The sequence below is a fragment of the Capsicum annuum genome, chromosome 9, assembly GCF_002878395.1.
Source record: "Capsicum annuum cultivar UCD-10X-F1 chromosome 9, UCD10Xv1.1, whole genome shotgun sequence".
Taxonomy (NCBI): Eukaryota; Viridiplantae; Streptophyta; class Magnoliopsida; order Solanales; family Solanaceae; genus Capsicum; species Capsicum annuum.
The window spans coordinates 47,746,710-47,754,442 of NC_061119.1; positions in this window are offsets into that span (position 1 = coordinate 47,746,710).

The following is a 7,733-nucleotide window of genomic DNA, read 5'->3' on the forward strand; positions in this document are numbered from 1 at the left end:
TGCTAGCACAAAATGAAAGCATAATCTTCTGAAAATAGTTCATCAGTGATATTAAAATAAATTATTGTCTAAATAATGTAGTAATTTGAATTTCAAAATTGTAAATCATAGTGAAACAAAAGATTTTAGAGTCAGACTGCCAGTTTTGAGATTATATACTCCCTTCGTTACGTGTAGTCATTTGATCAGACATGGAGTTTAAGAAATAAGTAAAGACTTGATATTTTTTATCAAATTGTTCTTTATTAAAATAATGTACTATTATTATTTTTAATTAAATAGGCCCTTATAAGTGGGACTAAGAAGAGTAAAAGTGTAATTGTGTCTTTAAATAGTTACCAAATAAGGAAAAATGACATTCTTTTTGAGACAGACAAAAAAGAAAATAATGACACACAAAATGGGATGGAGGAAGTAATTTCTGGCATCAATCATTGATTTTTTTTTGGAGAAAATGGCCTAAAATCCCTCTAACCTATGCTCAAAATCCCAACAACACACTTCATCTTTAGGGAAGTTCTATGACCCCTGATCTATTTAAAATTGAAATTATTACCCCCTTAAAAACTCACAACCACATGTGTATTGGAAAGTGATTATCATGCGTGTCCATGTAATGTCACGTAATATTATCACCTAATATTCTATTTTTATTATACAAAATTAATTATTTTTCCTTTTCCTTTAATATTTCCCTTTTCTCTTTCCTTTTTCATTCTCCTTTCTCTTTTCTCTTTCTCTTATTTGTAAATTCTTCATCTTTCATTTTTCTGAAGATCGGAAAGGCGACAAGATGGTGAAGAAGATGAACGCAAACAAATATTACGTGAATTTCAAGACATAGGATCCGAATCAGATCTAAACTTATCAAAGAAGAATCTACAATAATCTTTCTTCTTAATTTGAAATTGAAAATGAAAAAGTATATCTTGTTAATTTTATTTTAGATTTGCTTAATTTTAGAGTCGAATAGAGGAGTTGAAAAGTTGGAAGAAGTGTTGGAGATCGAATAAATTGTTGTTGTTGTTGTTGATTTTGCAAAGGAAGCTCTTTCTTTCTCTCTCGTTTTTTCTTTTGTTTTTTAGCTTCTAGAAAATTTAGTGCTTCAGGCTTATTGGTGTGGGTTTTTTTTTTCTGAGAAGAAAGAACGAACCTCATCAACTCTATTTTTATCCTTTTTTTGTAACTTTGTATCATTTCTCATGGAATTTTGAATTTCCTGTTTAAAGTGAAATAAATGAATTTTTTTGTGGGTTTTATATTTGAACACATCCATGAATTGAAATAGAGAAAGATGAAGAAGAAAATAAATTAGAGATGAGGAAGATGAGAAATTAATTTTGGACACTATTGATGAGTTCTTGAACCTTTTTGCTTTGAGAAAGAGAAGAAGAAGAAACAAAATGTATAAGGCAAAAAAAATTTTTTGTTTTGAATCTTTTTGAAGAAAATTATTAACCCTAAAGCTTCAATTTTAGAATGGAGGTTACGATTGAAAGTTTTGAAATGGTAGACAACAAAATCCAAACTTCAAGTTTTGAAAATGAAAAAAAAAAAAAAAGGAAGAAAATGAAAGATTTAATGGCTAACAAATGAGAATTTTTTAAAAAGAAAATAAAAAAAAATTGATTTACACGTGGCTTAAAAAAACAGATTTGTATACTTTAGGCAAGTTTCACGCATCTAAGGAAAGTGTATACACCTTGAACAGATCAGCATTTTAGGATCACAAAATATCAAAAATAAAAGGTTCAGTGAGGTAATAGGACTTTTATGAAAGGTTCAAAGGGGTAATAGAACTTTTATAAAGTTCAAGTATCCAGTTGAGATTTCAGGTAAAGGTTGAAGGGATTATAAATTATTTTCTCAATTTTTTACAAAAGCTATACCGAGTAAAAGCATTATTTGATCCGGGAGATTTGGCCTAAGCCTTTATCTCATGTTTACTTTCTAGCTTTAAAGATACGTTTGGCCATAAATATTAATTTATTTTTATTTTGAAATAATAATTTATTTTTATTTCGAAGTATTTATTCACTATATTTTAAATATTTTGTTTGATCATAAAAATATCAAATACAATTTAATTTTAAAAAATAACACAAGAGGTGTTTTCACTTTATTTGATTTCATTGTTTAGTTATTCTTGACAAAAAAATCCTAAGATTTTTATTTTCATAAAATTTCATTTAAATTATATTTCATGTTCAAATCATATTTTATATTTTCTTCAAAAATATTTTTTTGAATTATAAATATTAATGGTAAAAACTATGACCAAACATGACTCGAACTAAAACTCCAACTTTAAAATTTTCAAAATATTTTTTTTTTTTTTTAAATTTTCATGGACAAATGCCTACTAAGTTTGTACTAGTAATTTTTAGTAATAGATCTACTTATATTCATATTTATGTCAAACTAATAAACGTAAAAAAACCTATATTTTTACGAAAAAAATTAAGTGGCATGGAAACATCAACTCATAATCATCATGTGTAGCTAAAATTTAAAATAATTATCATATGCAACTAGGTTTTAGATTAAATAATTAAAAAAAAAATTGTGTCGATATATTTGGATATTTCGAAGCTCACATGCAAATCTCTAATTTTGGAGGGGCTCTTTTAATTTCAAGGCTCATATTTGTTTGTATTTGTATACAAAGCAAATTTCGAGGCTCATATATAAATCTCTAAAGATTTTTATTTGTATACAAAATAAATTTCGAGACTCATATATAAATTTCTGAAGCGAACTTGAATTTACATATGCAATCTCTAATATGGATATTTGTATTTAGCTACTAAATTGTAGCGTAAAAACTTTAATTATGATATTTTATTTATTAACTAAATATTACTTATTTTAAAAATATTTATATAATTATACAAGATGCATTTTAGCTCCAATTTATGTATCGTATGTTATTATTTTTTTTGTCTTACTTTTCTTTTTTGTCCATCTAAAAGTCTAACTTTTTATATATAGGAACTCTTTACATCCATCACTGTCCTAGATGATATATTTAAGATGATTAAATTTAAAAGATATTTTAATAAATTATATATATTTTTAATTTATGATCATAAAATTTATTTTTTAAAAATTATTTTCAATTATGCATCGAGTCAAATTAAAAACTATAATTATTTAATTCTATATAAATGACAAAATTAGGTATTTCACATTAGAGATGTGCCAATGTTATGATTCACAAAAGAACCACCGTTTGACCAATTTTAATTGGTGCCGTAACTCGTGGCGTGAACAATAAGACGAGTAGATGACCGATGTGCTTATGTCACCAACTTTATCGTTAAATCTTGTGACTTGCTTTTCTACAAGAGTGTGTTTGATAATAGAAGTGTACACACCAAATCCTCAAGTCAAATCAAATCGATAAATCAAATTAATTCAAGAAACAAAATCAATTTATGATTTGATTTAATTGGTTTGATATTAGCAAAAAAAATTGATCATTCTTAATTTAGTTTGATATTGAAAAAAAAAATTAAATCGATAAAATATATATATATATATATATTGCACGTGTCTCGCACGTGTAATATTTGATTATTTAAAATTAGACGATTTTATCTATTGCGAAAGCTTATATAGATATTTATATATAACTTTATTATAAAAAGTTAAATAGTAATATACTCAAATAGAGTGGATTATAAATTTTTACAAAGATATCTAATTATAATAACATTGTTTGCTTACAAATCTTATGCCCAAAAAGACTAAAATTGGACGCAACAGTAAAATTAAAACCTTATCAATTACATGCACAAAAGATGATAAAAGAATATTCCTAGAGAAAAAAATGCAATATTGTCGAAGGCAAAAATAATTGAGAGAATAATACCTTAAAAATTTGTGATGAAGAATGTTGAATAACGGCCTTTTATATATAAGCGTTCGGATCCCCCTCCTTACATAAATATCAATTGAATTTTCGTGTTCATATCTCAAATCTATATAGTTAGATTTTTTAAGTAGATATTAGAATTATATTTAGTCGAATTCCTACATCTACGTTTGTATGTGGCTGCATATCATCAAATCTTTAAATTTAGATTATGAAGATCTAATATCCACATGTGATTACAAGCAACCAAGACATTCACATATAAACTAAAACCAACTCAATCAAACCCAACCTTCGATAGAGGATGGTACTATGTATAATGTGATATTGGTGAAAATGACTACTAAAACAACTTTTTTGCTTCGATTTTGTTAAGTTCTTTGAAATTTCATAACCGTCTTTTTTATGTTATTCTCATAAATTAGTATTATGATTTTCTTTAACATAAATAACAATTAATATGTCTCACGTGCAAATAATTTGAATTTCTATAGTGGTTGAATTGTACATAAAAGTTACGATATTACAAAAAATATGACTCATAAATAAAAAAGAATTTAACCTCCTATCCTAATTCGTGACCTTGATATTTTTTTTTAAAAGAAAAATGGGATTGGAGCCCTTTTTATGTCACGATTACGCAAAGAAAGTAAAAGAAAAAAAGAGCAACAAACCTTTGATTTTTGACAACTTCATTCGGCGGCAGCATACTTATCCAATTTTTCGATCAGAAACTTTCAGCTAAAAGAGAAACACAAGAAATTATCAAAAGAGAAACACAAGAAATTATCAAAAGAGAGAATCAATGTCAATTGTTGATTATTATTCTTCATATATAATCTTTAAAGGTATGATTTAAAAGAAATAAATAAAGACAAAATGGATGATGATAATGATAGTAAGAAAACTCGTGAATCAAAACTAAAATAAAAAGCAAAAGTACAATATAAGAATTTGTTTCGTATAAATTTTGATCCAAAATATTACTTAAATAGAATTATAAAGAATAATTTTTATATAAGGCAAAATTCTATTTTTAGAAGTACTAAATATTACCTAGATTAAATAATCAAAATCAACAAATATATGCTATTACTTCCTAAAACTCATGCATAGGAACAATAAATTAAATTTATTCTATTTATCAAGTTTTCCTTTTATAAATCATATAATTAAATATAAATTTTTCTGCCTCTTTTTTTTTTTACGTGCACAACGATTTTTTCCTTTTTTAACATTGACTTGTCCTACAATTTTATTCATAATATTCTACTTATTCTTCTTTATACTTTTAAATTATGAAGTACTAGAAGTTTTAAGTTTATCAGGATTCTTTCTATATATTTTAGGAGTTATTAAATCTTTTTCATATATTTTAGGAGTCTTTAATCTAATTAAATAATAAATTGAGGAAAATAGTAAAAAGACGTTTTTATCTATTGCAGAGGCTTCTAATGAAGGGAAAAAAGTTCAAACGTCATTTTTAAGGCCCTTCACACTTTTAATATAGTATAGATATAATATTCAAACTTTTTTATACATAAAATATTAATTATAATCTACTTTTTAAATACTTTTTCAACTAGTTTTAGTAATTTTCAATAATTTGAAAGTAGATGTAGCTATATATTTTGATTTGAGCCTTTAAGTTGTAATATTTGTTCATTAATTGCTAATTAAATGATCCAAAATCCAATATAAACTTAAAACCTAAACTTTTCACTCTTCATCTCACTTTTTAGTTTGAAGAGAGTTTTCTGCTCCTGGTACACTAAAACGAAATTTAGGGGGGGCAGTCTCTCATAATCCATCAAGTTCTTTTTTAGGCCATCCGCCTATTTAGCCACATTATCATTTTTTCATAATTACGATTTTTCATTAGCACATGAGTGAAAACATATTTGATCTAATCACAATATAATTGTAAAAATTAAATATTATTTAAAAAAAAAAAAGCCCGACTAAAACCTAAATCGAAAAAATCAATTATGTTGGTTTGATTTGGTTTATGGTTTTAATAAACTGACATGATTGGTTTGTTCTTTTTTTTCAAATAAAAATCGAACCAACCCGACCTATGTACACCCCTAGTTTGATATGTAAAATGTTTTTCAAATTTTTTGTGTTTGGTTGGATTAAATGTTTTTTTTTTGAAATTTAAGGAAAATGACTTCCCTTCAAAAAGTAAGGAAAATATTTTCCAAAACTCTCTTTCAAATTCACTCTTAAGTTGAAATGTTCATATAACTCTCAAAATCATCCACCCCCTACTCAGACCTCCAATCCCCTACCCCCGCAGCCCCTATCCCTCTCCCCCCTTTTCTAAAAAAAAAAATATGTCAAATTTTTTTCCTTACCTCATACCCTACCCAAAACCCAAACTCCTATTTACCACCACCCCCTCCACCACCCCCCTTCAAAAAAATTAAAATTTTTAAATTTATTTTTTGATTTTTTTATTTTTTTCCTTAATCATCACTTCATTGCATTATGTCATTTGAATTGACCTTCTTTGATTTGATTTGATACTGTGTTAGTATTTACTTTTATATTGTATTGTTGCCATAGAACCTTATTTGTGATATTGTGTTTGAGCATTCATTTTACTTCTTTACATTATCTTCCATCATCCTATATTGACTTAGAGGTTGAGGTATTACGAGATGTGGGGTATGATTGTGTGTATCACCCCTTGGTATCATGAGATACTCTCTTATATATGTATAATCTCCTTGTTTCTATCCCATGTTATTGGTTGATTATTATTGATTAAGCCTAATATACTGTATTGGTGAGTCTTCTTCATTATTGATGTCCCCAATTTGTTGGTAATAAATAAATATTGTTGACTCACCTAGACCAATGTGTCTACCCTTTATTTGATATATCTATTGACCATTGTGTTGAGTTACCATAATTAGGATAAAGTGATGTATATACTGAATTTTAGATTTTTGAGAAGCCTTGGCTAGTTGGGGTGGTGCTTCTTGTTGTCGCTTTGGATTAGAATCAATTATCACTGATGCTTGTTGAGTACATGTGATTTCGTACTAACCCTTTTCTTTTCTTATTTTTCTACACCCCATGTAAGTATTAGGCGAAGTAGTAGCTTATAGATTGCGTTTCTTTAGTATTGTGGAGATCGAGGTAGTGGCTGGAAAATTTCGTTTAACTTCTCGTATTACTCTATTTATGTCTTATGTTTTATTTACATCTAAGAAATTAGATAATTATTGAAGGGGCTGGGGGTGGTAAGTAGCTCCTCGACTTAGAGAACTGTTCCCAGAATCACACACCCAACAGTAACTAGAAGAGATATCAAATATAAAGTGCAGGAACAAAATAAATAGCCGGCACATGATTTTTACGTGGAAACTCCTTGATCAAGGGAGAAAAAATCACAACCTGTCTCTAAGATTTCAACCTCCACTATATTCAAGCAACTTCTTGAATATGGACTCCACACTTGAGGATTAAACTCTCAATCCTCGCTCTTTCCTAGTAATAACTCTATTACCAAGATCCACAAGTAGTAACTCTACTTCTCACTCTCCAACTAACTCTAACAGGACTCCACAACAAGCAGTAACTCTACTGCACCCTCCAGCTAACTCTAACTAGACTCCACACTGCTCATCCTTCAGCTAACTCTAACTGGACTTCTCTAGCTAACTATAGCTTGAACTAATCACCTAACTCTAGATGACTACACTGAGATGGTTACACTAAAACACCTAATGAATATCATAAGCAAGCATAGACAAGAAATTAAGTACAAATTATAAAGAATCAACTACAACAAGAAAATAAAAATGCAACTCGATGAGAAACAGGCTCCTGTTGTAGTTATAACCTT